Below are 5000 nucleotides of genomic sequence, written 5' to 3' on the forward strand. Positions count from 1 at the left end.
CGCTACTTTGGCAGGACGCCTTCAACCTTAGGCCTGGTTTCGGGCTGTCATTCATTTTACTAAATCATAAGAGAAAATTGAAATAATGATAAAAAAGAAGAAATAAAATTAGCGTTCCAGTCCTTATAAAGTGACACTGTTTCTTTCCATATTTTTTTTATACATGTCTTTTATTTTTCTTCCTTGTATTTGAAACACCTAGAAAATCCACCTAAAAGTGATATTAGCTACAAATCTATTTTTTTCAGGAATATTTCAGTGTATTCGTTTAGGTAATACATCAAATAGGGATACTTAACAAAACTATGCATATTCACATCATACTGATATGATATGACGCAATATAAACAAAACAATTATCACAAAAACAATAAACAACTTTGAATTGATAATAAAGAGACAAAAAAGAAACGGTTGGCTAAATATATCTTAATAACCATATATCACAAATCATATATTTATACCAGTGTCAAAAGCATTGTCACAGTCTCTAGATCAAAATGTAAAGATCTTTTATAATTTTTCCTAAACTATTTATGTGCCATTTGAGAAGCACGAAAAACTGTGTGTAAGCATGTATTTTTTTAGAAGTTTTCATTCAACCAGACTCAAAAAAGACAAAGTACATAAGAATTGTGCAAAAAACTGGGCATATACTTGGGGGGGCTATAAAAGCTGTTTTATTTGAAACACTTAAAACCATGAACACTAAGGTCAGAATTCTCCAGTCATACCTGAACTATAGCAGAAATCGGGGGCCATATTCGGAAATTTGTGAATGCGTCGCTTCAGGGCACATCCATTTACACTTTTAATGAATATGACGTTTCTGTGCTATCACAACATTTCGAGTAGAACCGTGTCCTTCTGTCCTAATATGCTAAAAATTCTCCTATTTACATATTTTCAAGTTCCTTAATTATTCAACAGATCCCCTATTTTCCTCCCATGAAACCATCATGAAATAACACATGTACAAACCTAAAATAGATTTACATATCCTTGAACACATGTACAAATTTGAAAAATTTACATGAACTCTAATAATTAATACTGTACAGCATAATTACAAGTGTCTGAATCGAGAAGCCAAGAATTGTAACATGGCACACAAAGCATATAACAAAGTACATCAGATAAAGCCTATATAATATCAACTTTCCTTGAAGCCATATACTTGCCTGGGGACTGCAGACATAAAACTTCTTTGATATATCCATTCTATATAAAACTACAAAACTACAGTATGCAGTAATAAAATCTAATTCATCTGCAGCCCTACAAGAAACATGAACCCAAAGAAGATGTTTTTTGAAAGAGAAATACCGACGTGTGAAAATGCCGTTGCAGATTCATGATACGTAACATTATTCTGTTTTGCTTGATAGAATGATTAATTAAAACAAAAATAAACATAAAAATGGATTGAGCAAAGATTTATTATGAAGTAGCTACTAGTATATTGACTTCACTTGTTTCGTTGAGTTGAGGTTAAAACGCACTACTTTACGCATGTTTCCCCCTCCTGGGAAATGGAAATGAGATTGCGGGTCAAAATTCATTTAAGCAGTTATCTATTTCACTATACAAGATATAAGATAAACCAACTAAGGTAAATCATGTACGATTTACGTAAATTCAAGTGACTGCATATTTTCTTCCAACTACTGAATCTGATATCTAAGTTCAAAACAGTTCGAAAGAATTCGACTTTGTACACTAATAGATTCCAAAAGAGATCAAGAACCGTGAGATAACTTTACGATGCGTGTCGCCTAAGAATGAATGAATTGACAAATAAAGTCTAAAACAAAGTTATATGAGATAGGTAAAATATCAATTTAAGAAAAGGTTTTAATCTACGAAATAATATAGCATGGGCTGAACGAGATTCAAGTAATGTTCAATAAACAACTTTCATGATTAATCCAATAAGCACCTGGAACTGAATCACGCTTTCACTATAATGCTAAATCTTCACTTGGAAAACCGAGTCGCTTGTATCTATTGCCGGGATATGGTAACACTGATAACAGATCCGTTGTATTGTAGATATTAAAGTATTCTTGTTGTCTTTCAGGTATTTTTGCAAGAATTAACTGGTCGTAGAGTTCTTCAAAATCCGTGTTGCAAATAATTCTGTTAAAACACAAATAAAATGTATCTGCAGAAAAAATAAATCTTTAAATTATCAAAGACATCTAACGATATCAAATTTATCCTTTTTGAATGATAATAAAACTAAAGAAAACAGAGAAGCATTATAGGCTACTAACTCTCTACACTTTTCACAAAATATGAGATTTTCCTTGAATGGTAAAGTATCTACACTTCTACGTGTAACTATGTATGTATAATGAATTGTGTGTGTGTGTGTGTGTGTGTGTGTGTGTGTGTGTGTGTGTGTGTGTGTGTGTGTGTGTGTGTGTGTGTGTGTGTGTGTGTGTGTGTGTGTGTGTGTGTGCTTAACATCACCACAATTTGTGCAAGTTTTTCCTAATCATATACCAATTGTATGGCATTAGAATGTGAAGACAGTGCGTTTATATAAAGTCTGCAACAAACAAACCATCAAGTCATCTGAATTGTGAAAAAAGTTCGTATTTGAACCTTATTAAAAGTACCATATCGACGGAAATCTTTTTAAAACATAAATACACTTAACAGTAAGTGAAAATTCCAATGCAGTGCATAAGTAAAACCAATAATGTTTCGAAAGTGAAATGTTTACATCCTTTCCCATCAATTCAGCTTTACATTAGAGAAACAAAACAAATCAACATTCTCCATCAGACTCATACTTCATATATTTTAATTATTCTCTATAATAAACTAGAATAAGTCTGAGACACATTTACAAGGACATCATTAGGGGTTCAGTCCACGCGTTCCTAACAGGGCACAGACAGGCACTGTTACAATTTGCATTATTGAGCAGCTACTCTCTTTTCCTGATACATATACTTAATATTCCCAAACGTCAAGAACTGCTGTATAACGAATATACACAAGAAAATAAAACAAAGATTATAATGATAGCAGCAGTAAAAATGTAAATAATAAAGAGGATTAAATTATCTTTTCAAAGTAACTCCTAGAATTCTCCTTGAACGCACCAAAGAGAAGACAAAACCTCACGAGTATATTGTATCAGAGTTTTACATCTATCCAGCCAACTACATTAATTTTCAACTGAGTGTTATCAACAGCCAGCACGTCGGTTATCACGTAAAAATAATCATACATTTGGCCCCTTTCACATATTTTAATAATAAAGTTGAAAGAAACATGAATGTATAATACACATAATGTATGATATAAATACAGATGTTGTAATTGTTATTCATAAAACTTCTGTGATACCGCTGATTGCAGTCTCGTTGGCCAAACAATATAAAACATATTTCATGTTCACCACTCCGATGCATATTAGACTAAATACTGATTGGCTTAGAATAATGTCATTTTAGTTTTGGTTCGCCAGAAAAAATATGTATATGTATAATGATAAAAAATAAAAAGACAATAAAAATATAAATGAAGTGTCAATTCTTCAAATGCAAAAGTATTCCTTATCGTGAAACAGATAAACTTATTAACAATATATTATGTCTCCTCTGCATCATGTAACGTCACATTCGGTATACGTTGTGTTTAATGCATTATCACAGTTTCAATAGCAATTATGTGTATTGTATACGCAAATGTGCAAAGAAAAGAAAGCCCTACTACAGTGCAATAAAGTAATGGAGGACTGTGCAACATTCGAGGTTGAAAATGATACGTTGACAAGCAGCTTAAGAGGGTTTCTTTCTCTCTACTTTGTATTATGTTTTGATCTTTGCGGTTTGCGAGTGCGGGCTTGGCTCTGGCGGACGTGTCTAGGGGGAGGGAGGAGGCACACACACACACACACACACACACACACACACACACACACACACACACACACACACACACACACACACACACACACACACACACACACACACACACACACACACACACACACTCGTTCAGTCACGCGTTATTTTACCTTCACAGCATAACTGCAACTTTAACGGCAACTTCCACATCCCGCTGAACACATGTCCTGAGCCTGGATGTTACACAAACGATAGAGTGCAATAAAGAGGCTTACGGCTGCGATCTCTCGATTTTGTGATGCTTTTATGCCAAAGTTAGGGTCGAAATTGAGATTTTCAATTAGATTCTAAATGCGATGTGGGGGTGAGAGAGAGACAGAGAGAGAGAGAGAGAGAGAGAGAGAGAGAGAGAGAGAGAGAGAGAGAGAGAGAGAGAGAGAGAGAGAGAGAGAGAAAGACTACGATAAGCACAATGGAGGAACAAAACGTGTAAGAGAAGGGAGGCGCAGTGAATGATAAAAAGATCGAAATGATGAAGAATTTATCATCAAGACTCCGCACGATTTTTTGGCCCCGACCGAAAAACGAAGGATGAAGCAAATTCCAACAAATTCCCATGCCAAGCGTAGAATCTTGAGAAAAGAAAACGAAATGTCAAAATCTTCATTACCACATGACAACACACCACATTCCCCAACTTATAAGCACAAGTTAGCCCGCATGAAGAGAAACATAAGAATGAGAAAGAATAATTCCACAAAGCAATAGATTCATTACCACTCACACCTATTTCTGTAATGGTCACAGTGAACTCTGATCACCCATATGATGATTTTTAACACGTAGCAACCGCAATATATAATCCAAATGTCGATAGTTATCTACGAATAATAGTCACGTTGAGATTCCCTCTCTATTCCTAATACTACTTGTACAATCTATGAACACTATCGCTACTTCAATGATAAATTGGCCTATCGCTATAGCTATTTCTATCTCTTCTACGGTTGATCCTTTGAAACGGTGATAGATAATAGAATCCAAGACTGTAAGATCGTGAGGAATAACATCCTGTTCAAAACTGATCAAGGCGGGAGGGGACAAGTTCTTTATTTTTTGTTCTTTCTTTTTTTT

General features: G+C 34.4%; 1 protein-coding gene across 5 annotated transcripts in view; it reads right to left on the bottom strand.

The window, feature by feature from the left end:
* Positions 1 to 5000, bottom strand: part of Eip63E (cyclin dependent kinase Eip63E) — a gene marked incomplete in the record, with an annotated part of 247752 nt that overhangs the window by 49 nt on the left and 242703 nt on the right. For all 5 annotated transcript variants that reach the window (XM_070136484.1, XM_070136482.1, XM_070136485.1 and 2 more), the window contains 1 exon segment: positions 1 to 5000. This exon segment is cut by the window's left edge and continues 49 nt beyond it; it is cut by the window's right edge and continues 1500 nt beyond it.

Source organism: Penaeus vannamei, chromosome 22 (assembly GCF_042767895.1).
Source record: "Penaeus vannamei isolate JL-2024 chromosome 22, ASM4276789v1, whole genome shotgun sequence".
Lineage (NCBI taxonomy): Eukaryota > Metazoa > Arthropoda > Malacostraca > Decapoda > Penaeidae > Penaeus > Penaeus vannamei.